Source organism: Hemitrygon akajei, chromosome 6, assembly GCF_048418815.1.
Source record: "Hemitrygon akajei chromosome 6, sHemAka1.3, whole genome shotgun sequence".
In the NCBI taxonomy this organism is placed as follows: domain Eukaryota; kingdom Metazoa; phylum Chordata; class Chondrichthyes; order Myliobatiformes; family Dasyatidae; genus Hemitrygon; species Hemitrygon akajei.
This window is the reverse complement of record NC_133129.1, coordinates 20,685,259-20,712,594: the sequence shown is the minus strand read 5'-3', so window position 1 is coordinate 20,712,594 and position 27,336 is coordinate 20,685,259. Positions and strand designations below refer to the sequence as shown.

The 27,336-nt window shown below is 41.6% G+C and overlaps 1 protein-coding gene across 3 annotated transcripts in view; it reads right to left on the bottom strand.

Moving 5' to 3' along the window:
• lifra (LIF receptor subunit alpha a) overlaps nucleotides 1-27,336 on the bottom strand; it is a 198,688-nt gene that overhangs the window by 160,191 nt on the left and 11,161 nt on the right. Inside the window, exon 1 of one of the 3 annotated variants that reach the window (XM_073047971.1) lies at nucleotides 21,701-21,827. The exons of the other annotated variants lie outside the window; for them this stretch is intronic. The gene's annotated coding sequence lies outside the window, so the exon portion shown is untranslated. Of the gene's footprint in view, nucleotides 1-21,700; nucleotides 21,828-27,336 lie in introns of those variants that run through there. 3 annotated transcript variants of the gene reach the window in all.

Genomic DNA, 27,336 nt, shown 5'->3' with positions numbered 1-27,336 from the left:
ATCTAAATTCACAGAACGTTACCCCATGGCCCAATACACCATAGAAAAACTCTTGGAGCTAATTGCAGGCCAGAAGCCTTATATGATGGAGTAAATAGTGGGTGGCAGAGTAGTGTAGCAGCATGACACTATTGCAGTACCAGCAACCTCGGTTCAATTCCACCACTGTCTGTAAGGAGTTTGTACATTCTCCCCATGACCACAGGGATTTCCTCCCACATTCCAAAGACATACAAGGTTAGTAGGTTAACTCATCACATTGGTGTAATGGGGTTTGTTGGGCTGGAGGGCTGACACCGTGCTGTATCTTCAAATAAATAAAATCAAGTGGAATTCTGTACAAGATGGCAGGTTTCTCACAGGGCACTTTGTAAAGAGCAATGTATATAAGCAGCATACCCGACTGACAACTAAACATCAAGGAAGCAAACTAGATGGATGTTGATGGATATGGATTCCCAGCATCTGCAGACTCTTGTAATGGATTTGTAGATAAATGTTGATTTTGATTTTGTTGTGTAACCCCATAATGGTGCTGCAATTCTGATACATGACAGTGGAGCGTAGATGGGTGGAATGGCATTTAGCATGTGCTTGGGCAATGAATGCAAGGAATTTGGATAGCTTTCTGAGATAACTTCTGTTTCCATTTGATGGAAATGCAGGGATGTTGCAAGAAAGACATCTTAGAAGCAAATTATCTAGCAAATTATGAGCCTGAACTGAGACAACCAAAGGGATTAACTCACGACCAAGTTTAGTGTCATTCAACTGTATATATGTCTACTGCAAAACAAAACAATGTTCCTCTGGATCAAGGTGCACTACACAGTACACATAAATCACACACAACACAGAAATATTACTACAAATAAATTAATAAATAATAAGGCGCATTTCTGACACAAGTTAAAAAGTGAACAGTATAAACACTACTGGTGCTTCATGCATGATGGGACCCGGATAGTGGCAGGGAGTTCAGTTATCTTACAGCATGGGGGAAGAAGCAGTTTCCTAACCTAACAGTTCTCGTCCTAATGCTATGGTACCTCCTGCCTGATGGTAGATTTTTGGATGGATAAAGCAATTATCAAGCGCTGAACAATTGAATCACCCATATCCTATTGACACTTAGATTTGGTTAATTACAAAATCTACACTCTAGTCTTCAATCAATATGGACAAGTGTAACTGACAAAATATGTATCTATTAAATATAATAAAGGGGAAATTACAATCTGGAAATCTTTAAAAAAAAAAGAAAAAGTACAAGTCCTTCAAATTTGGAAATGAACAAATTTGACAACTTCTTGGAATTTTGCTCAGTTTTATTGATGGTCTTGAGGTCATAACTATTTCACAATCTGAAGTTCATTAGGAATCATTGCATAACTTAGCTGAATTGTATCATCATCAACTCTATGCCGATATCATAGAAGATGCAAAAGAAACTGCCCATGAGTCACTAACCATCTACCACCACCACCACCACGGCACAACTCCCATCCTTACCTCACCCCCCCTCTCCTGACAAAGCATCGGTGACTGCAAATGTCTTAGGTGGACTTGTTTTCTCACAATACCCGAAGAAAAAGGATGCGAGTTAATATATATCAAAATGTCTTTTGTCTTCTTTATATCATGGCAATTAATACTATTGAGATAGCATTAATATAATTAACGAACAACGTGGGGTAATGAAGTGCTCACTCATGCCTTAAATGAAAGTGAAGTCAGGAGGAAATTCACAGCTTTTTTTCAGTCCTGAAATGGTCGCTATGATTATAGAAGATAGATAACAGAGGTCAAAGAAATGTTCCAAGATGTTCAATGGGCTCAATTGAAATAACTATGTCAAGTATTTTTGTTGAGCCTTCCAATTCAGTGGGACACCAAGTATTTGCATCATGTACAAAGGATGAGCTTCACCGATTTCAATGGGAACTTGCATGTGCAAAACCAGCGTTGTATTAAATTTAATGTATTTCAAGTAATTCAATTGCACAAAAACTGCATCACTGAAAGGCAGGACATCTGTTTCACTAATCAGTTCACAATGAGAGCTGGGGGTCCTGAGTGTAAGCATAGGAAACTGACTGAGTCAATGATCCAGAATACAGTCAGAAATGGGTCTGGACTGCAGCCAAATGTGCAGCAGAAATGGGGAATGGGAATGCATAGGAATTTGCAGCCAGGACGCTCATATTTCCTGCTGCTGTTAAACCCACCATATTCTCTGTAAGAATTTAGTTCAGGGCATGCTGCAAGCCTTCTAGACAACAACTTCAGGTAACTTGACTTCTGTTCTATTCAGTTAGGCATGTCCTGCCCTGCATTTCACAATTCCTATATTACTTTGTCTACATTCTCACTTTCTAACTGCATCCATTCACAAATTAACCAGATGAACTTGTTTACAGTTGGTATCCATACACACCGTGGTTTTACCTCAACAGACATTCCTCCTCCTCCACCCTTCCTGAGGTTCAACTAATTTCTTTTGTCTCCTTCCCAATTCTGACTGAACCATTAACCAATTCCCTTCACACAGATGTGGCACAACTTGCTCAGTATTTCCAGTATTTTCTGTTTTTCTAGATTTCCAGCATCTGATGCTTTTTTAATCTTCTTTCAAGAGAGCTATTATTTTAAAATGCCTCATTAGATGATTAAGCTTCATTTATGCTGCAGCCAATGTAATACCACCCAAGTAAATGAATGTGAGCTCTCCATTTAGCAAAGCAGCAAATTGTGATTTTACCCCCAAGTGATTTTAAATTTAACAAATACACTGAGACCACAATGCTAATTGTTTTCAACTATATGCAGAATGCTTCAGATGGACAAGAGGCATAAATATTCATGCATAAATCAAAGTGCACACAGTACCCTATCAGTTGTACTTTATCTAAACCACAAAGTCACAAATACAATCATTTAACACACACAAAATGCTGGTGGAACACAGCAGGCCAGGCAGCATCTATAAGGAGAAGCACTGTCAACGTTTCAGGCCGAGTCCCTTCGTCAGGACTAACTGAAAGGAAAGAGCCAGGCAGCATCTATAAGGAGAAGCACTGTCGACATTTCAGGCCGAAACCCTTCGTCAGGACTAACTGAAAGGAAAGATAGTACTATCTTTCCTTTCAGTTAGACCTGACCGAGGGTCTTGGCCCGAAACATCGACAGTGCTTCTCCTTATAGATGCTGCCTGGCCTGCTGTGTTCCACCAGCATTTTGTGTGTGTTGTTTGAATTTCCAGCATCTGCATATTTCCTCGTGTTTGCTCTTTAAATACAATCATTTGTCCAATTTGTTCAAAGTACATTTAGCAAAGCATTTGTGATGTCTGGAGCCCCAAATTGAAACACCTAACATATTCAGGTTAAGACTAAATGACCTTTCAGACTCTAAATCAAAGCTAATTTTTTATTTATTTCAAGGTACAGCACAGAATAGACCCTTCAGGCCCAATGAGCCACACCACCCAGCAACTCATCTATTTAACCCTAGCCCAATCACAGGACAAATTTACAATAACCAATTAACATGCTAACCAATAATTCTTTGGACTGAGGGTGGAAACTGCAGCACCAGGTAAAGCAGGATAGAAACATAGAAAACCTACAACACAATACAGGCCCTTCAGCCCACAATACTGTGCCATACTTACTTTAGAAATTACCTAGGGTTACCCACAGCCCTCAATTTTTCTACGCTCCATGTACCCATCCAGAAGTCTTTTAAAAGACATTATTGTATGACAGGATATGTGGAGAAGGCCGGAGATTGGGACCCAGAGGGAAAATGTATCAGCTATGATAAAATAGCAGAGCAGACTTGATGGGTCAAATGGCCTAGTTCTGCTCCTATATCTTATGGTCACCCAGCATAAACCCACACAGTTCACAGACGTAATGTACAAACTCCTTACAGACGGTGCTGAAATTGAACTCCAAACTTCAGAATGCCGAGCTGTAAAAATGTCCAGCTAACTGCTACACTACCGTGGCACCCATCTGAAGTATCAATCACAACCAACATCGCAAGCCAGACAGCTCATGAGCGTCAATCTGTATTATCCTGAAATTGAATACTATGGGCCCGATTTTTTAAATCCAGTGGAGTAATGTATATGCCACCAATCATGCCAAGACATACCAGGAGTGCTGAGTTTCAAATCAAATTACAGGTACCAACCAACTCGTCAAAATATAAATTACAGGTACCAACCAACTCGTCAAAATAATATTTCAAATGGTAGAGCAGGGATTGGGTGCAAAGGTATTTTTTCTTCCTCTTACCAAACAAAACTAATCAGTACTGTTAAAGCACCAGACAAGCCTAAAATAAACTTGTACGGCCTCCGATGCCTGCTACTACAGAAACAAAAGGTCTGCTCCAAATTACTAAATATGAAACAGTGCTGGATTTGTGCCCAAGATATGTATGGTAGGATCAAATGTACTGCAGATGTTAAATAAGAAAACAAATCAGAAGGAGGAATGATACTGACGTGGCACTTAGTCACTTGCTTTTACAAAGGTTGTTTTTGTCGAGAATGAATCAACTCTTGTACATGCAAAGAAGCGAAAAAAATCTATTATAGCTTACATGTGTTTTCACTGACAATTTTCCAATTTATGAATCAGACATGACTGGAACCGAAAGGTGGTTAAAGCTCAAGAAGGTAGGTTCAGATAATAAGGGCAACACATGGTTCAGAATAAAGAAAATCAATTGATTCCTGAACTGTGTACCAACTCTCAAGTGAATATTCACTAATACTTGCAGATTTAAGACCATAAGATATAGGAGCAGAAGTAGGCCATTCGGCCCAGAGTCTGCTCCGCCATTCAATCATGGGCTGATCCAATTCTTCCAGTCATCTCTACTCCCCTGCCTTCTCCCCATTCCGTTTGATGCCCTGGCTAATCAAGAACCTATCTATCTCTGCCTTAAATGTACCCAATGACTTGGCCTCCACAGCTGCTTGTGGCAACAAATTCCACAGATTTACCACCCTCTGACTAAAATAATTTCTCTGCATCTCTGTTCTCAATGGACATCCTTCAATCCTGAAGTACTGCCCTCTTGTCCTAGACTCCCTTACCATGGGAAATAACTTTGCCACATCTAATCTGTTCAAGCCTTTTAACATTTGGAGTGTTTCTATTTATGACTTCTTAAAGCTATGGTAAAGTTGTTACCTCATGATACCTATAATTGATAAACACCAGGGTAATTATCATTCACCCACCTGTTTTTGCTAGGCTTTTTTTATTAGTCCGTTACTTTCCAATATCCAAATTGTGCTTTCCAAGCACATTGAGTTTTTATTACCTTCCTTGAAGCCAGAAATCTAGAAGAGCTTTACTATAGGGCTCTGCAATGTTCCTGTTCTATATGACTGCTCACAAACCAGACTATATTTGATAGCCAACTTTCGAACAACATTTTTTGTTTTCATGTAGTGATATGTTCCAAGGAGGTTCACAAACAAAATAAAATACTGAGCCGAGGAAAATTTTCCAAGACAAGACCAATACCATGAAGGCTCTGCTACCGGCATTGGTAAAATTGGTAAACTTGTGTACCAAGATACAGTGAATACTGTTTGCACAGATCAATTCATTGCAATAGTGCACTAAGATAGTACAATGAAAAATAGTAACCAGGGTGTAGGATAGGAGCATTTGGCCCATCAAGGTTGCCCTACCATTCCAGAGCTATGCTGAATCCATTATTCTTCAGGAAAACAACATCAAAAATACATTTGGATAAGTACACGGATAGGAAAGGTTAAGAGGGATAAGGGCCAAATGCAGGCAAATGGGACTAGTTTGCTGGACACCATGGTTGTCATGAATGTGTTAGGCCAGCTTCCATGTTGTTTTACTCAATGACTCTATAATAGGCATGTGGATAGGAAAGGTTTAAATGGGATGGAACGATGGGTTGGGTGAAAAGGCAGGTGTCAATACAATACAATTCTATTAATTTGAGTCACATGTAATTCAAATTATCACTCCCAATATTTTGATAATACTACCTAGCACTGAACAAACTGCTCAGCATTGGTCACAGCAGTAGGTTATGCCACCAGCAATATCTCCACACAAATTTCTGACCTGGTGCAGCAGAAAACAGTTAACAAGCGTCTCTGTATCTTCCACCATCTGCAACAGGATCCCACAACCTCACACATCTTTCCCTCCCCCACTTTCTGCTTTCCGCAGGGATTGCTCCCTATGCAACTCCCTTGTCCATTTGCCCTCCCCACTGATCTCCCTCCTGTCACTTTCTTTGCAAGAGGAACAAGTGCTATACCTGCCCCTACACGTCCTCCCTCTCTATCATTCAGGGCCCCTAACAGTCCTTCCAGGTGGGGCAGCATTTCAGCTGTGAGTCTGTTAGGGTCATCTACTATATCTGATGCCTTCGCCGAGCACCAACACTCAGTCTGCCAGAAAAAAAAAATTGGGATCTCCCAGTCGCCACCCATTTTAGGTCCACTTCCCATTCTGACATGCAGTCCATGGCCTCCTCTACTGTTGCAATGAGGCCACAGTCAGGCCTCATACTGTGTACTGATTCTGATGAGAGGGGTACTGGCCAAAGCTGACTGGAAAGGAACACTAGCAGAAAGGACCACAGAGCAGCAATGGCTGGAGTTTCTGTCAAAATTGAGGGATGTGCAAGACAGATATATTCCAAATAAGCAGAAATTTTTGAATGGAAGGAGGACACCACCATGGCTGACAAGTGAAATCAGAGCCAAAGTAAAAGCAAAAGAGACGGCATACAAGGAAGCCAAAGCTAGTGGGAAGATAGAGGATTAGGAAGCTTTTAAAAACTTGCAGAAGGAAACTAAGAAGGTCATTAGTACGGAAAAGATGAATTATGAGAGGAAGCTGGTGACTAATATCAAAGAAGATACTAAAAGCTTTTTAAAGTATATAGGGTAAAAGAGCTGACCAATAGAAAATGATGCTGGATATATTGGAATGAGAGACACAGAGACGGCAGAGGAACTGAATGTGTATTTTGCATGGTGGAAGACATCTGCAGTATACCAGACATTCAAGAGTGTCAGGGAAGTGAAGTATGTGCAGTGAAAATTACCACTGAGAAGACGCTCAGGAAGCTTAATGGTCTGAGGGAGGATAAATCTCCTGGCCCTAATGGAATGCACCCTCTGGTTCTGATGAAAGTAGCTGGAGAGATTGCAGCGGCATTAACAATGATCTTTCAAGAATCGATAGATTCTGCCATTGTACTGGATGACTGGAAAATTGAAACGTTAGTCCACTATTTAAGAAGGGTGGGAGGCAGCAGAAAGTAAACTATAGACCTGTTAGCCTCACATCAGTGGTTGGGAAGTTGTCGGAATCAATTGTTAGGGATGAGATTACAGAGCACCTGGAGGCACATGTCAAGACAGGCCAAAGCCAGCATGGTTTCCTGAAAGGAAAATCCTGCCTGAGGAAATTACAAGCAGGGTAGACAAAGGAGATGCAGTGGATATGGTGTATTTGGATTTTCAGAAGGCCTTTGACAAGGTGCTGCACATGAGGCTGCTTAGCAAGATAACAGCCTATGAAATTACAGGGGAGTTATGAGCATGGGTGGAGCATTGGCTGATTAGCAGAAAACAGAGAGTGGGAATAAAGGGATCCTATTCTGCCTGGCTGCCAGTTACCAGTGGAGTTCCCCAGGAGTAGGTGTTGGGACCGCTGCTTTTTTACGATAAGTCAATGATTTGGACTATGGGATTAATGGATTTGTGGCTAAATTTGCCAATGATACAAAGATAGGTGGAGGAGTGGGTAGTTTTGAGGAAACAGAGAGACTGAGATAGTTTAGGGGAATAGGCAAAGAAGTGGCAAATGAAATACAATGTTGGACAGTGTATGGTCATGCACTTTGGTAGAAGAAATAAACGGGCAGACTATTGTTCAGATGGGGAGAGAATTCAAAATGCAGAGATGCAAAGGGACTTGGGAGTCCTTGTGCAGGATACACTAAAGGTTAACCACGTTGAGTGGGTGGTGCAGAAGGTAAATGCGATCATTTCTAGAGGTATAGAATATAAGAGCAGGGATGTGATGTTGAGGCTCTATAAGGCACTCATGAGACCACACTTGCAGTGTTGTGTGCAGTTTTGGGCTCCTTATTTTAGAAAGGATATACTGACATTGGAGAGGGTTCAGAGAAGATTCACGAGAATGATTCCAGGAATGAAAGGATTACCGTATGAGGAACGCCTGGCAGCTCTTCGGCTGTATTCCCTGGAGTTCAGGAGAATAAGGGGGGATGTCATAGAAACATTCCCAATGTTAAAAGGCCTGAACAGATTAGATATGGCAAAGTTATTTCCCATAGTAGAGGAGCCTTGAACAAGAGGGTATGACTTCAGGATTGAAGGATATCCATTTAGAACTGAGATGCGGAGAAATTACTTTAGTCAGAGGGTGGTAAATCTGTGGAATTTGTTGCCACGAGTGGCTGTGGAGGCCAAGTCATTGGGTACATTTAAGGTAGAGTTAGTTAGGTTCTTGATTAGCCAGTGCATCAAGGGGTATAGGAAGAAGGTAGGGGAATGGGGATGACTGGAAGAATTGGATCAGCAGAGCAGACACAATGGGCTACTTCTGCTACTATATCTTATGGCTTTAAATTTCACGTTCAATGCAGGTGATAATAAACTTGATTCTGATTCTGAATAAGTTTGTATGCCCTTTCGTGAGCCACATAGGTTTCTCCGAGTGCTCCAGTTCCGTCCCACTGGCTAAAGATGTACTGGTTTGTAGGTTAATTGGTCACTGCAAATTGTCCTGTGAATAGGCTAGTGTAAAATAGGTGGGTTGCCAGGTGGTGCAGCTGGTAGGACTGGAAGGGCCTGATCAGCACTGTATCTCTAAATAAATTAATATATTTCCTTTCTTGTTAACACCTTGTGGAATTTTACTAGAATGTGATGCACTCCACAGTGAAACACCCCACTGTATAGTCTAAGTTGAAGAATGTACAGCAGACATCCCATAAGAGTGTAACTCTAATCTAACCAGCAAATAAGGTTGGAAAGGAAAAATAAATCCCTCTCCAACAGAACTTTACAAAATTTACAATTGTCCCTTGAAAATATTTAATTGCTCTGCTAATTTGCTTTGGAACAGCTCACTAACATCTTAATTGTAATCTTAATTGAATTATGTGATAGCATAATGGTAAAGTGAAAATGCATTTTCAGTAATACTTCCAACTGTGAAGACCTTTTATTTTAATGGTATCACAGCTTAACACAATTTACTAAATAATGTCAAAGGAGTAAATGGATGTAATTTAATTGTCAGCTTCAGGCAATGTTCATAATCCACTAACTATAATGTGTATTCCATTACATCCAATCAGCAAAAGCTAGGTAGGGGCTACCATCTCAATCTCTCAGTACTTTGGAAATGCTCTCATTATTGCCAATGAAAAGTCATTGACCTAAACCATTAGGAGAGACACAAGAGACTGCCAATGCTGGAAATCTGGAGCAACACACAAACGAGCTGGAGGAACTCAGTGGGTCAGCAGCATCTATGGGGGGAAATAGCCAATCGACGTTTTAGGCCAAGACCTGTAATTGGAACTGGAAAGAGGAGAGTTACTCAATATAAAGCAGTGAGTGAAATGAATGGAGCAAGAGTTCGTGGGTGATAGATGGATCAACATAAAAGGGGTGACAGCCGGGGGGGGGGGGGGGGGGAAGATGTGAATGATGCAATTTCTTTCTAACCAAGAGTCACAGAGCACTACACCATAGAAGCAATCCCTTTGGCCCATCTAGTCCATGCTGGACTATTACACTGCTAGTACTATAGACCTGAACTGCACCTGGACCATAAGCCCTCAAAATCCCTCCCACCCATGTATATAGCCAAATCTCTCTTAAACGGTGAAATCAAACTCGCATCACCCACTTCCTCGAGCAGCTTGTCCCACACTTTCTTCACCTTCTGAGTGAAGAGGTTCCCCTCATATTCCCGTTAAACATTTCACCCTACACCATTAACCTATGACCTCTAGTCCAACCCAACCTCAATGGAAAATGACTGATTGCATTACCCTACCTATACCCCTCAATTTTGTAAACCTAAATTCTTAGGTCAAACATAAAAATTATGTCACTCTGCAACAATTCACTGAAAATAATTTTACGTAAAAGGACTAATATTGTAGGGGGATGGGAACCAGTATGATAGAACTGAGGATGAGCCAGCAGGTTGACAAATAGATGATGGTGTAATATGAATGTAAGGAAGGATAAGCCAATAACTGGGTACAAATGCAGACAGCGCAGAGTTAAATTCTACCAGAGGTAAAATTCAAAAGGGCAAAGAATGCAGAACTGAAGGTGCTGTATTTGTAGTATTCAGAATAAGGTGGACAAACTCGTGGCACAATTACAGATTGGTCAGTATGATATTGTGGGCATCACTGAGTCATGGCTAAAATTGACTATCCTGGTGTACATAATCTTTAATATAAATTATAATAATTACAACATTGCACATTTAGACCTAGACATAACAAAGATTTTTACTCCACATGTATATGAAGAATGTAAGTAATAAAGTCAAATCAATTCAATTCAAGAAGGTCATCTTTGGGAGCTTAATATCAAAGGATACACTTAGTATCAAAGGACAGACAGGAAGGCATAGGGGTGTGGCTCTGTTGGTCAGAGATGGAATTACATCTTTAGAAAGGGGTGACTTAGGGTCTGAGAATATTGAATGTTTGTAGGTGGAGTTAAAAAAACTTAAGGGTATTAAAAAAACACATTATGGGAATCATATGTAGGTCTCCAAATAGAAGCCAAGATACAAGGTTGAGATTGCAAAAGGACCTGGAAAGGACTTGTAATAAGGGTAATGTCACAATGGTAATGGGGGACTTCAATATGCAAGGAGATTAGGAAAATCGGGTATTATAGAGGCGTGAGAGAGAAACTTGTCCAGGTGGATTGGAGGAGGATACTGGTGGGGATGACAGCAGCGCAGAGGTGGCTGAAGTTTCTCAGAATAGTTCACAAGGCACAGGATAGGTATGTTCCATAGAAGTAGGTGTTCACAAATGGCAGGGGTGGACAACCGTGCCTGACAAGAAAGTTAAGGACAGCATAATAGCCAAGGAAAGGGCATATAATGTAGCAAAAGTGAGAGGGAAGTAAGTTTTTTAAATCCAACAAACGGCAACTAAAAAAGCCATTAGAAGGGAAAATATGAAACCTGAGGGCAAACTAGCCAATAATATAAAGCAGAATACTAAAAGTTTTTTTCAGTTATATAAAGAGTATAGGGAGGTGAGAGTAATGTGAGACAAAAAAAAGGCGGATGAACTTAATAAGTACTTTGCATCAGTCTTCACTGTGGAAGACACTAACAGTGTTCCAGAGGTCCATGAGTGTCAGGGAGCAGGAGTGAGTGCCACTGCTATTACAAAGGAAAAAGTGCTAGGCAAACTGAAAGCTCTTGAGGTGGATAAGTCACCTGGACCAGATGAACTATATTCCAGAGTCCTGAGAGTGGTTGCTGAAGAGATAACAGATGCATTGATCATGATCTTTCATGAATCACTTGATTCTGGCATGGTCCCAGAGGACTGCAAGATTGCAAATGTCACTCCACTCTTTAAGAAGGGAGGAAGGCAAAAGATAGGAAATTATAGGCCAGTTAGCCTAACCTCAGTGGTTGGGAAAGTGTTGAAGTCTATTATTAAGGATGAGGTTTCAGGGTACTTGGTGACTAATGATAAAATAAGTCAAAGTCAGCATGGTTTCTGTAAAGGGAAATCTTGCCTGACAAATCTGGTAGAGTTCTTCGAGGAAGTACCAAACAGGGTGGACAAAGGAAAGTTTGCAGAAGGCATTTGATAAGGTGCCACGCATGAGGCTGCTTAACAAGACAAAATCCCATAGCATTACAGGAAATATACCGGCACAGATAGAGGAATGCCTGACAAGCAGGAGGGAGTGAGAGAGAATGGTTGCCAGTGACTAGTGGTGTTTCCCAAGGGTCGGTATTGGGACTGCTACTTTTCACATTGTTTGTCAATGATTTAGGTAATGGAATTAATGGCTTTGCGGCAAAGTTTGCAGATGATACAAAGACAGGTGGAGGGATAGGTAGTGTTGAGGAAGCAGTGCAATTGCAGAAGGATTTAGATGAATTGGAAGAATGGGCAAAAAAGTGGCAGATGGAATACAGTGGTGGGAAATGTACAATAATGCAATTTGGTAAAAGGAACAACAGTGTAGACCATTATATAAATGGGGAGAAAACTAAAATAATCAGGGGTGCAAAGGGACTTAGGAGTCCTCATGCAAGACTCCCAGAAGATTAATTTATAGGTTGAGTTTATGGTAAAGAAGGCAAATGCAATGTTGGCATTTATTTCAAAGGGAATAGACTATAAGAGCAAGGAAATAATGCTGAGGCTTTATAAGACACTAGTCAGGTCGCACTTGGAATATTCTCAACAGTTTCAAGCACAATATCTCAGAAAGGATGTGTTGTCATTGGATAGTGTCCAGAGGAGGTTCACGAGGTTGATTCCAGGAATGAAGGGGTTAACATATGATGAGCATTTGGCAGCTTTGAGCCTGTACTCACTGGAATTTAGAAGGGTATCTCACTAAAACCTACCAAATGTTGAAAAGACCAGATAAAGTGGATGTGGAGAGGATTATCTCCCTTGGTGAGGGTGTCTAGAACTATAGGGCACAGCTTCAAAATTGGGGAGGCAACCCTTTAGAACAGAGGTAAAGAGGAATTTTTTTCACCAGACAGTAGTGAATCTGTGAAATGTTCTGCCACAGACTACTGAGGAGGCCAAGACCATGGGTATATTTAAAGAGAAAATTGACAATTTCCTGATTGGTCAGGGCACCAAAGGTTTCATTTGGAGAAGGAAGTCGGAGAATCAGAATGGGAGAGCGGCGGGAGCCATTTTGATTTTTTCTTCTTCTCATTGGGGTTAAGAGAGGCGGGACTGCGCAGGCGTGTGATGTCGGGCAGTGAAGCGGGGAAGATTTAAAAAGGACACAGCCTTATACAGTGGACAGCGGAGTGAACCGGGAGCAGAGTGAAGGCTTAAGGGCTTTGGCTCAACGGGCTTAGACGGAAACGGGCGATGCAAGGTAGGTTTAGGTTTCAGTTTTTCCTGTTATTTGAGGAAAGGGGAAGTATGAGTGTGAGGGCAGCTTGTTGTTCTCGGTGTCGGATGTGGGAGGTCCTGGAGTCTCCTGGCCTCCCGGACATCCACATCTGTGCCAGGTGCGCCGAGCTGCAGCTCCTAAGGGACCGTGTTAGGGAACTGGAGCTGCAGCTCAATGACCTTCGTCTGGTCAGGGAGAGTGAGGAGCTGATAGAGAGGAGTTACAGGCAGGTGGTCACACCGGGGCCACGGGAGGCAGACAGGTGGGTCATGGTTAGGAGGGGGAAAGGGGAAGAGTCGGGTACTAGAGAGTACCCCAATGGCTGTACCCCTTGACAATAAGTACTCCTGGTTGAGTACTGTTGGGGGGGGGGGGAGAATCGCCTACATGAGGGAAGCAACAGTGACCGTGCCTCTGGCACAGAGTCCGGCCCTGTAGCTCAGAAGGGTAGAGAAAGGAAGAGGAAGGCAGTAGTAATAGGGGACTCGATAGTTAGGGGGTCAGATAGGCGATTCTGTGGACGCAGTCAGGAGACCCGGATGGTAGTTTGCCTCCCTGGTGCCAGGGTCCGGGATGTTTCCAATCGCATCCAAGATATGCTGAAGTGGGAGGGTGAGGAGCCAGAGGTCGTGGTACATATAGGTACCAATGACATAGGTAGGAAAAGGGAAGAGGTCCTGAAAGAAGAATATAGGGAGTTAGGAAGGAAGTTGAGAAGAAGGACCGCAAAGGTAGTAATCTCAGGATTGCTGCCTGTGCCATGCGACAGTGAGAGTAGGAATGGAATGAGGTGGAGGATAAATGTGTGGCTGAGGGATTGGAACAGGGGGCAGGGATTCAAGTTTCTGGATCATTGGGACCTCTTTTGGGGCAGGTGTGACCAGTACAAAAAGGACGGGTTACACTTGAATCCTAGGGGGACCAATATCCTGACGGGGAGATTTGCTAAGGCTACTGGGGAGACTTTAAACTAGAATGGTTGGGGGTGGGAATCAATTCGAAGAGACTAGGGGAGAGGAGGTTAGTTCAAAAATGGAGAAAGCTAGTAGACAGTGTGTGAGAGAGGATAGGCAGGTGATAGAGAAGGGGAGCACTCAGACCGAAGATGTAGGGGAGAAGGAAGAAAAAGATAATAAAGTTATTTGCACCATTAGGGATAAACAGAGAGGAAGAGGTAGAGAGTTTCTTAAATGCATCTATTTTAATGCCAGGAGCATTGTAAGAAAGGTGGATGAGCTTTAGAGCATGGATTGATACCTGGAAATATGATGTTGTAGCTATTAGTGAAATATGATTGCAGGAGGGGTGTGATTGGCAACTAAACATTCCTGGATTTTGTTGCTTCAGGTGTGATAGAATCGGAGGGGCAAGAAGGGGAGGTGTTGCATTGCTTGTCCGAGAAAATATTACAGCGGTGCTTTGACAGGATAGATTAGAGGGCTTGTCTAGGGAGACTATTTGGGTGGAATTGAGGAATGGGAAAGGTGTAGTAACACTTATAGGTGTATATTATAGACCACCAAATGGGGAGAGAGAATTGGAGGAGCAAATTTGTAAGGAGATAGCAGATATTTGTAGTAAGCACAAGGTTGTGATTGTGGGAGATTTTAATTTTCCACACGTAGACTGGGAAGCCGCTGAATGGTGTGGAGTTTGTAAAATGTGTGCAGGATAGTTTTTTGCAGCAATACATTGAGGTACCAACTACAGAAGGGGCAGTGTTGGATCTCCTGTTAGGGAATGAGATAGGTCAGGTGACGGAGGTACGTGTAGGGGAGCACTTCGGGTCCAGTGATCACAATACCATTAGTTTCAATATAATTATGGAGAAGGACAGGACTGGACCCAGGGTTGAGATTTTTGAGATTTGGAGAAAGGCTAACTTTGAGGAAATGCGAAAGGATTTAAGGGGAGTGGATTGGGACAATTTGTTTTATGGGAAGGATGTAATAGAGAAATGGAGGCCATTTAAAGGTGAAATTTTGAGGGTACAGAATCTTTATGTTCCTGTTAGGTTGAAAGGAAAGTTTAGAAGTTTGAGAGAGCCATGGTTTTCAAGGGATATTGGAAACTTGGCTCAGAAAAAGAGAGAGATCTACAATAAATATAGGCAGCATAGAGTAAATGAGGTGCTCGAGGAATATAAAGAATGTAAAGAGAATCTTAAGAAAGAAATTAGAAAAGCTAGAAGATATGAGGTTGCTTTGGCAAGTAAGGTGAAAATAAATCCAAAGGGTTTCTACAGTTATATTAATAGCAAAAGGATAGTGAGGGATAAAATTGGTCCCTTAGAGAATCAGAATGGACAGCTATGTGTGGAGCCAAGAGATGGGGGAGATTTTGAACAATTTCTTTTCATCGGTATTCACTGAGGAGAAGGGTATTGAATTGTGTAAGGTAAGGGAAACAAGTAGGGTAGTTATGGAAACTATGATGATTAAAGAAGAGGAAGTACAGTCGGCCCTCCTTATCCGCAGGGGATTGGTTCCGGGACCCCTCGCGGATACCAAAATTCGCAGATGCTCTGGTCCCTTATGCAACCTGTCTCAATCCGGTGGACCTTCGGACCCAGTGGAACTCCAGACCTTATTTAACCTGTCTCAGTGCGGTGGACATTAAGACCCGGCGCCAGAGCTCTGAATGCGCAGTGTTTCTGTTCACGAAAATAATAGCGATCACAATTGAAAATAAAGTGGAAATAATAAAGCGATCAGAAAGAGGTGAAACGCCATCGGTCATTGGAAAAGTGTTAGGCTACGTCAGTCAACGATCGGAACAATTTTAATGGATAAAGTGAGAAAGGCTCTGCCCCAATGAAAGCTACAATTATTACTAAGCAACGCAGTGGTTTAATTATTGGGTTTTGGTGTTTGGGGTTTTTGATCCTCACATCAACCCGGCATGGTGGAAAGCGCACTCAGGAGCGATCTGTCCCGAGTCCCAAGAACTTCCGTTCCCAAGCCCGGTGCAGAAACATACGTTCTTAAGTGTTTTATATGCATAGAAAGGTAAAATATATACGATATTCTAAGACAAACATTTGACCAACTGACACTAAATAATACCGGATGTACCTGTTCCGACTTACTTAGTAAGAGAATTTCCGATTTTTTTGATCCTGATGCACGATAATCCATGCACATCCTCCCGTATACTTTAAATCTCTAGATTACTTTTAATACTTAATACAATGTAAATGCTATGCGAAATGGTTGTTATACTGCATTGTTTAGGGAATAATGACAAGAAAAAAAGTCTGTACATGCTCGAACAAGTGCTGGAAGAGCACTTCCGGGTTTTTGCGATCCGCAGTTGGTTGAATTTGCGCATGCGGAATCCGCAGATAAGGTGGGCCGACAGTACTAGAGCTTTAAAAGAATATAAAAGTGGATAAGTCTCCGGGTCCTGACAGGATATTCCCTAGGACCTTGAGGGAAGATAGTGTAGAAATAGCAGGGGCTCTGACAGAGATATTTCAAATGTCATTAGAAACGGGGATGGTGCCGGAGGATTGGCATATTGCTCATGTGGTTCCATTGTTTAAAAAGGGTTCTAAGAGTAAACCTAGCAATTATGACTAAGTTTGACATCAGTAGTGGATAAATTATTGGAAAGTATTCTTAGAGATGGTATATATAATTATCTGGATAGACAGGGTCTGATTAGGAGCAATCAACATGGATTTATGCGTGGAAGGTCATGTTTGACAAATCTTACTGAATTTTTTGAAGAGGTTACTAGGAAAGTTGACAAGGGTAAGGCAGTGGATGTTGTCTATATGGACTTCAGTAAGGCCTTTGACAAGGTTCCACACGGAAGGTTAGTTAGGAAGGTTCAATCGTTAGGTATTAATATTGAAGTAGTGAAATGGATTCAACAGTGGCTGGATGGGAGATGCCAGAGAGTAGTGGTTGATAACCGTTTGTCAGGTTGGAGGCCGGTGACTAGTGGTGTGCCTCAGGGATTTGTACTGGGTCCAATGTTGTTTGTCATATACATTAATGATCTGGTTGATAGGGTGGTAAATTGGATTAGTAAGTATGCAGATGATACTAAGATAGGTGGCGTTGTGGATAATGAAGTAGGTTTTCAAAGCTTGCAGAGAGATTCAGACCAGTTAGAAGAGTGGGCTGAATGATGGCAGATAGAGTTTAATGTTGTTAAGTGTGAGGTGCTACATTTTGGTGGGAATAATCCAAATAGGACATACATGGTAAATGGTAGGGCTTTGAGGAATGTAGTGGAACAGAGTGATCTAGGAATAATGGTGCATAGTTCCCTGAAGGTGGAATCTCATGTGGATAGGGTGGTGAAGAAAGCTTTTGGTATGCTGGCCTTTATAAATCAGAGCATTGAGTATAGGAGTTGGGATGTAATGCTAAAATTGTACAAGGCATTGGTGAGGCCAAATTTGGAGTATTGTGTACAGTTCTGGTCACTGAATTCTAGAAAAGATGTCAACAAATTAGAGAGAGTGCAGAGGAGATTTACTAGAATGTTATCTGGGTTTCAGCACCTTAATTACAGAGAAAGGTTGAACAAGTTAGGTCTTTATTCTTTGGAGTGTAGAAGGTTGAGGGGGTACTTGATAGAGGTATTTAAAATTATGAGGGGGATAGATAGATTTGATGTGGAAAGGCTTTTTCCATTGAGAGTAGGGGAGATTCAAAGAAGAGGACATGAGTTGAGAGTTAAGGGGCAAAAGTTTAGGGGTAACACAAGGGGGAACTTCTTTATTCAGAGAGTGGTAGCTGTGTGGAACGAGCTTCCAGTAGAAGTGGTAGAGGCAGGTTCGATTTTGTCGTTTAAAAAAAAATTGGGTAGGTATATAGACAGAAAAGGAATGGAGGGTTATGGGCTGAGTGCAGGTAGGTGGGACTAGATGAGAGTAAGTGTTCGGCACAGGCTAGAAGGGCCAAGATGGCCTGTTTCCGTGATATAATTGTTGTATGGTTACAGCAAGAAGGTAAGTGTATGGAGTTGAGTGGGATCTAGGATCAGCCATAATGGAATGTAGAAGCAGACTCAATGGGCTTAATGGCCTAATTCTGCTCCTGTCTTACGAACACACTATATTCTGCATAATTACAGTATATAAAATTTATTCTGGAAAGACGCCATGTATCCCAGCTCAGTTACACCAATTTCATCTTTCACATGGGTTTTATACCACTCTTCTTCCACTAACTCATCATACCCTATTTTTGCCTCTGTTCTCATCTACCTTCCCTGTAAATTAATCCAACCAATGCACTTTAATGCCTGGGAGAGCAGGTCTCACATTCTAACTACTTAATGAGTAAAGGTCACTTGTGAATTCTTCACTAAATCAGAATCAAAATCAGGTTTATTATCACCAGCATGTGACGTGAAATTTGTTAACTTAGCAGCAGCAGTTCAATGCAATACATAATCTAGCAGAGAAAGAAAAGGTAGTAATAAATAAAATAATAAATAAACAAGTAAATCAATTACATATGTTGAATAGATTTCTTTTAAATGTGCAAAGACAGAAATACTGTATATTTAAAAAACAGTGAGGTAGTGTCCAAAGCTTCAATGTCCATTTAGGAATTGGATGGCAGAGGGGAAGAAGCTGTTCCTGAATCGCTGAGTGTGTGCCTTCAGGCTTCTGTACCTCCTACCTGATGGTAATAGTGAGAAAAGGGCATGCCCTGGGTGCTGGAGGTCCTTAATAATGGACGCTGCCTTTCTGAGACACTGCTCCCTAAAGATGTCCAGTGTACCCAAGATGGAGCTGACTAGTTTTACAACCTTGTGCAGCTTCTTTTGGTCCTGTGCAGTAGCCCCTCTGCACAAGACAGTGATGCAGCCTGTCAGAATGCTCTCCACAGTACAACTATAGAAGTTTTTGAGTGTATTTGTTGACATACCAAATCTCTTCAAACTCCTAATACAAGTATAGCCGCTGTCTTGCCTTAGTCATACATCGTCAGCAGCATGCCTTAGTCGATGCATTAATCAGCATCACATATATTATAAAATCATGGTTTGGAGTTTCATTGGTGAAACATCTCAAAATAATATTAATAATCATTTCACAATTTTAAAGATGTTTTTTTTCTGCAAGAGATTAGAGTCAAACAACAAAGAAATAGGCCCACTGGCCCAAATGGTTCACTTGCCTGCTTTTGGCCCATGTCCCTCTACCTTTCCCATTGGTGTAGCTGTCTAAGAGCCGTTTTAAATGTCTTTAATGTATTTGCTTCAACCACTTTCTCTGACAGTTCATTCCAAAAGACAGTATCGGTCCAAAGTCAAGTTCCAGACCAATTGTTGCAGTGCTTACATGCTATAATGAGCTACAAAACAAAAGCCAGGTAGCATCTCTGACAACAACCCATCCTTTCTTGGTTAGTTTAACACATTCCATGTACATTTTGAACAGAAGGGGTTTGGAATGTCGCCACCCACTACGACAGCCTTCAAAGCATCTGAACCCAAAGTCATCAATACGAGCGCAAGATTAGTCTTCTGAAGAATTAACCCACGGAAATCATCTGGCCCAGACCATGTTTCTGGCTGTGTCCTTAGATCCTGTACAGATCAGCGAGCATGGGTATTTGCTGACAATTGTAACCTCTCCCTGCTTCAACCTGCTTAAAGAAGACCACTATCATCCCTGGCTCAGACATCCATAATCATGAAGTGCTTTGAGAGGCTGATCATGGCATACATCAGCTCTAGCCTTCAAACAGCATTGATCCACTGCAATTCACCTACCACTGAAACAGGTCTACGGGAAATGTCATCTCCTTGGCCCTACACTCATCCCTGAAGAAGATGGACAGTAAAGACACGTATGCTACATTACTGATTATTGATAACAGTGCCACCTTCAATACTCTATTTCCAAGCTCATTATGCTCTGGAACCTGGGAGTCAAAATCTCCCTCTGCAACTGGATCTTCATCTTCCTGACCAACAGACCATAATCAGTAAGGATAGGGAGCAACAGCTCTGCCATAATTATTCACAAGCTTGCATCCTCAGCCCCCTGCTCGACTCCCTATACACTCATGACTGCAATGGGCAGATTCTGCTCTATGAATTTGCAAAGGATACCATTGTAGAGGACTGCATCTCAGTTAACAATGATTCAGTGTACAGGAAGGAGAGAGAGAGAACTTATAACATGATATCACAACAATTTTTCTCTCAACGTCAACAAAACAAAAGAATTGGTCACTGGCTTCTTTAAAGGTGGGTGGTGGGGTGGGAGGTCAGTAATCATGCTCCTGTCTACATCAATCGTGCAAAGACTGAGAGGGCTGAAAGCTTCAAGTTCTTAGGAGAGAATGTCACCAACAGCCTGTCCTAGTCGAACCATATAGATGCCACAGCCAAAAAAGTTCACCAGTCCCTCAGCTTCCTCAGGAGGCTCAAGAAATTTGGCATGCTCCCTTTAACTCTTACTTTTTAATCAATGCACCATAGAAAGCATCTTATCTGGATGCAGAAGGGCTTGGTATGGCAACTGCTCTGTACATGACTGCAAAAAGTTGCAGAGAGTTCTGTACACAGCTCAGAATATCACAGAAATCAGCCTCCTCTCCATGGGCTCTGTTTATATTTCCCAGTGCTTCAGTAAAGCACCCAGCATAATCAGAGACCCAATCATCCTAGACAAACCACTCTCTTGACACCTCCCTTTTTCCATCAGGCTGAGGTTATAAAGGCCTAAAAGCACATACAGTAGTACCACCAGGCTCACAGACACCTACCCCACTGTTACTAGACTACGAGACAAATAGTACTCTAGTACAATAAGATGGACTCGGCCTTATAACCTACCTTGGTATGACCTTGCTCTTTATCTGAACTATATTCTGAACTGCACTTTCTCTGTAGCTGTTACACTTTATTTTGCATTGTTATTGTTTTACCTTGTTCCACCTCAATGCAGTGTAATGATTTAATCTGTACAAACAATACACAAGAGAAGCTGTTCACTGTTTCTCAGTATATGCAACAATAATAAACCAATTCTATTTCCATACATGTACTACCCTATAGGTCAGAAAGTTGTTCTTTGAATCCTGTTAAATCTTTCCCTTCTCACTCCATATATATCGGCTGGTTCTTAATTCCCCAACCCTGAGAAAAAGACTGCACACATTCACCCTGAATGTCCCTCATGATCTTATACAACTCTAAGATCACCCCTCATTATCCTTTGCTCTAATCATAAAATCCCAACCCATTCAACCTCTTCCATAACAGTGCTTCAAGTGCTTCAAATATCCTCATAAACCCTCTGAACTCTTTTCTATAGCACAGTGGCCAAAACTGAAGACAATGTTCTAAATATGCCCTCAATGTCTTGTAAGATAACACATTCAATGCCATGACTGATGAAAGCCAGTATACTAGAAACCTTTTCTCCCCCACCACCTTTTACCACTTTCAGGGAACCATGTACTTATACTCACAAGTCCATTTGATCTACAACACTTCCCAGTGCCTTACCGTTCACTGTGACTGCATGGCAGTTTCCCCAGCTTTCTTGGCACTATCTAGCCCTGTTCCTTTGCAAAGCTCCATTACAGCATTGAAATTACTGGAAAGACCACTTTGATTTCTCTTAAACATGCTGCTAAACAAAGGAAAGTGAACAATTTAGAAAAAAAATTAAGACTGATTAAACTAGTTTTAAATTACTTGAACAAACAGCCAAAACAGATGGTGCATATCGACCATCTCCACTGCTGTGGAACTGAGTGTACTGACTTGTGGAGGCTAGCAAGTCATTTATACATATTACGTGCTGCAACTTGCCATGCAAAGCACTTAGCAGTTAAAACAGGACAAAGTTCTGGGAATACTCAGGTCAGGCTGCACCACAGAAAGAAAAACAGTTCATACTCTTCATCAGGATAGGGCTCACAGGGAAGCTGGAGCATGTGAGGTGATGGATGACTCAGACAGATTAAGACAGGGTGACTATGGGAATAAATTGCAAGCTAGAAACAAGGTTATCTGGTTAATGAATGAATGAGAACAGCAAGATTGAGAAGATGGATTAAAGAAAGTTGGAGTCATGAACTGCAGACCAGAAAATACTTGGCGGCTCAGGCTGAACACATCAACTATTCCTAAGGGGAAAGAACAAATAAGTGAGCCAGCCTTCAATCTGGAATGCTGCCACATGCCCACAAAGTCAATGAGGTGCTGTTCCTTAAGCTTGCATTGGGCCTCATTGTGACAGTATAGGAGCTCACAGGCAGAGTGGAATGGAGAATTAAAGTGACAGGTAACAAGAAGCTCAGGGTCACCACTGCAGATAAGCACAAGTGTTTCACAAAAGCATTACCCAAACTGCATGAGACCACTTGTGAACACGAATGCAGTACCATACATTCAAAACAGAGCAAGCGAATTTCTGCCTCATCAGGAAAGACACTTTTAGTCCCTGGAAAGGAAAAGTTGAAAGCAAAACATAATCAGCAACTTTAAGGGTAAGTGCCATAACAGGATGGTTGGTGGGAATGGGCCGTGAAGAATAATGGAAGGGGGAGATACATTTGGTAGTAGATTCACTTTGAAGGTGGTGGAAATATAGATGGGTCCAGGTAAAAATCAAACAAAGACTGTTCAACACATCCCACAAAGAGACCGGCATGTTTTGGACCCAAGCAAAAGCCCATGGCTACATCTCTGGAAGTCAAATGAGTACTGTCCAGACAAATGTTCAGATAAAGCCTCCAGTTAAAACAAATAATGATAGACAATTCTAAATCATACTTATGCACCTTTTTCTAATTTCCCTTCAGAAACATTTGATATTTCAGGTCAATGACTCTTCAATCAGAATAATTTTACTGAAGGATCAATGAACTGAAGCGTTAACTTTTTTCTCGCTGCAGAGCTTGCCTGGCATCAGTAGTACTTCATTTTTTGAGATGAACGAGGTCCTTGTTCACCCTCAAAGAATCAGCACTTCAAAAAGCAAGCAGGTCCACAGAACCATGGCATGGCCCCAAAAGAATCTGCAGATTCTGAAAGGGAAAAGTACACAAGCTGCAATAAGAGGCTTCAAATCCTGGCAGATCTTATATAATTGATAAAGAGAAACCTCAGTTTCAAAACAGATATTCTGAATACCAATTGGTGTATTTGAATCAAAACACTATAAAAACATTGATGAGAGATTTATTTTTCAATTAAACAGAATTTATTTCCCTCAGAATGTAGACAAAAGCCTGTTTCTGTGCTGATTAACCTTGTCACTCTACAAACATCCCTTGGTCACTCTGCATCACTGAGAAAATTCAACTGGATCTTTCCTTACATCCATCAGCCTCCTGATTATACCATGATCACCACAATAGAGACTTATAGGATCAAGATATTGACCATGCAAGGGTCCTTTCAGAACACTGAACAGGATCACATTAACTCGGAACAATGCAGTCTTGACACCTCACAACATCAAACTGGAAGTCTGAAAGTTAAGTAAAACTTCCTTTCATTGGAAGATCCCAATAATGTAAAGATCAGTTCAAAACCCCTAAAGTCTCAAGGCCACATATAATTCTTTCCATTGACACAGTTCTACCCACTCTGTTGATTCCAGCCCCCTCCCCTTCCATACCCACCTCACAACCTGACGCACTCAGGTTGGCTTTATGCTCCCTTTCTCGCCAGTAATGACAGAACACTCAATTTCTTTAGTAATGGGGATGTGTAAATCCATACATGTTATTCAAATATTTCTGTTTTGCAGTATGATAACTACATGTGGGATGCATCATATTCTAATCAACAAGTTATTTTAGTTGGTAATTCCTAGTGCTGATTAAAAAGTTCATCATCCTCAGTGAGAGGAAGAGGGGCTGCCAGGATTTCACACCGGACAAAAATAGTTACAGAACTATTACACACACAAAATGCTGGTGGAACACAGCAGGCCAGGCAACATCGATAAGGAGAAGTGCTGTCGACGTTTTGGGCCGAGAACTGACGAACTATTAACTATTAACTGGTAGATATCTTTATGCAAATATTAGAACCTTTCTTTTAATTCTTTCACTAATTTTTGTAAGTTTGATTTTGACGCAACTAATAAACATTTATGCACTAAGTTGCTAAGTGACTCCAGTCATAGAGTCAAAGTCATACAGAAGTACAACACAGAAACAGGATTTTTGGCCATCCAGTCCATACGAAACCACTTAAACTGCCTACTCCCATCAATCTGCACCAGGACCATAGCCCTCCATATCCCTCTATCCATTTACCTATCCAAATTTCTCTTAAACGTTGAAATCAACCTCACATGCACCATTTGCGCTGCTAGCTCATTCATCCCACATTCACATGACCATTTGAGTTAAGAAGTTTTCCCTCATGTTCCCCTTAAACTTTTCATCTTTTACACTTAACCCATGACCTCTGGTTGCAGCCCTACCCAACCTCAGTGGAAAAAGCCTGCTTGCATAAACCCGATCTATACCCCTCATAATTTTGTGTATCTCTATCAAATCTCCCTCAATCTTCTACATTCTGAAGAATACAGTCCTAACCTATTCAATCTTTCCTTATAACACTGGTCTTCCAGACCCCTCAACATCCTTATAAATTTTTTCTGCAGTCTTTCTGTAGGTCGGTGACCAAAACAGCACACAATACTCTAAATTAGGTCTCACAGATGTCTTAAACAACTTCAACATAACATCCCATCTTCTGCACTCAATACATTGACTTACGAAGGCCAATGAGCTGAAACCTCTCTTTATGATCCTAACTACCTATGAGACCACTTTCAATGAATTATGGACCTGTATTCCCAGATCCCTTTGTTCTACCACACTCCTCAGTGCCCTACCATTCACTATGTAAGACCTACCCTGGTTGGTCTTATCAAAGTGCAAAAGCTCACACCTGTCTGCATTAAATTCCATCTGCCATTTTTCAAGCTGATGCAGATTCCTCTGCAAGTCATGGTAGCCTTCCTCACTGTCCGCAACACCCCCATTCTTGGTGCCATCCACAAACTGGCTGATCCAGTTAACCACATTATCATCCAGATCATTGATATAGTTGACAAACAACAAAGGACCCACATCAATCCTTGCGGCACACCACTAGTCACAGGTCTCCAGTCAGAGAAGCAACCATCTCCTACCATTCTCTCCTACCATTCCAGAAAGCCAATGTCTAATCCAATTTACTACTTCAACCTAAACCTTGTCAAATGCCTTGCTAAAGTCCATGTAGAAAACATCCAATGCCTAGCCTTCATACACTTTCCTGGTAACTTCCTCAAAACATTCTAAGATTATTTGGACACAACCTACCACGCATGAAGCCATGTTAACTATACTTAATCAATCCATGTCTATCCAAATTCTTATATATCTGGTCCCTTAGAACTCCTTCCATAACTGACATCAGACTCACCAGCCTATAGTTTCCTGCGTTATGTTTAGAGCATTTTTTTTAAAACAGCAGAACATAGGCTATCCTCCAATCTTCTGGTACCTCTACTGTCACTAAGGATGTTTTAAATATCTTTGCCAGATCCCCAAAGGGTCCAAGGGAACACCCTGTCAGGCCCATGAAGTGATGCCATTTTGCCTCATGTCTATAGACTCTGTATCAATCTCCTGAGTAAATATAGATACAAAGAATGCATCAAGATATGCCCCACCTGTTTTGGCTCCATACATGATTAGCATTCTGGCCTTCCAGATACCAATTTTGTCCCTGGCAATCCTTTTAGTCAAAATATCTGTAGAATCCCTTAGGATTCTCCTTCATCTTGTCTGCTACAACTTCATGCCTTCTTTTAGCCTTCCTAATTTCTTTCTTAAGTGTTCTCTTGCATTTCTTTTACTCCATAAGCACCTCATTTATTCCGACTTGCCTTTACCTGTTATGCATCTCTTTTTCACACTTAACCAGGGTCTCAGTATCTCTTGAAAACCAAGGTCCCCTACACTTGTTATCTTTACCTTGTATTCAGACAGGCACATACAAGCTTGGTGCTTCTAAAATTTCATTATTGAAGGCCTCCCACTTACCAAGTACAGCGTTCCCAGAAAACAGTCTGTCCCAATCCACTCTTGCCAGATAATTTCTGATACCATCAAAACTGGCCTTTCTCCAATTTAGAATCTCAACCTGTGGACCAGACCTATTTCTTTGCATATTTACTTTGAAACTAATGACATTGTGGTCACTGGATGCAAAGTGTTCCCCGCACAAACTTCTGTCACCTGCTCTGTCTCATTCCCAAATAGCAGGTCCAGTATTGCACACTCTCTTCGGGACTCCTACGTACTGATGGAGGAAACTTTCCTGAGCACACTTGAGAAACTCTATCCCATCTAGTCCTTTAACAGTCTGGGATTCCCAGTCTACAAGTAGGAAATTAAAATCACCTACTATAACAACCATAGGTTTCTTGCAACAGTCTGCGATCTCTTTACAAACTCTTTCTCCTAAATCCCTAGGCCAGTTGGGTGGTCTATAATAAAGCCCCATTCACCTTTCTTGTTTCTCAGTTCCACCCATAACTTCACTAGTGAAGTTCGCCAGTCTGTCCTGATGGAGCACTGCCATAATATATTCCTTGACTAGTAACACCACCCCTCCTTCCTTAATCCCTCTCACTCTTCACATCTAAAACAATGGAACCCCAGAATACTGAGCTGCCAGTCCTACCCCCTCCTGAAACCAAGTCTAACTGGTGGCTGCAATGTAATAATTCCAGGTGTTGATCTATGTCCTGAGCTCATTCACCTTTCCTACAATACTTTGTGCATTGAAATATACCTAGCCCAGGACACTCTTCACACCATGCCACAAGCTCTCCACTAACTGTTCAGGCACTCTGGTTCCCATCCCCTGCAACTCTAATTTAAACCCCACCATCCAACACTAACAAACCTTCCCACTGGGATATTAATCCCCCTCCAGTTCAGGTGCACACTATCCCTTCTGTACAAGTCCCACCTTTCCTGGAAGAGACACCAATATCCAAAAATCTTATGCCCTCTCCCTTGCACCAACTCCTTAGCCACATGCTAAACTATATAATCTCCCTAGCTTTGGCCTCACTAGAGCATGGCACCGGTAGCAGTCCTGAGATCACAGACCTG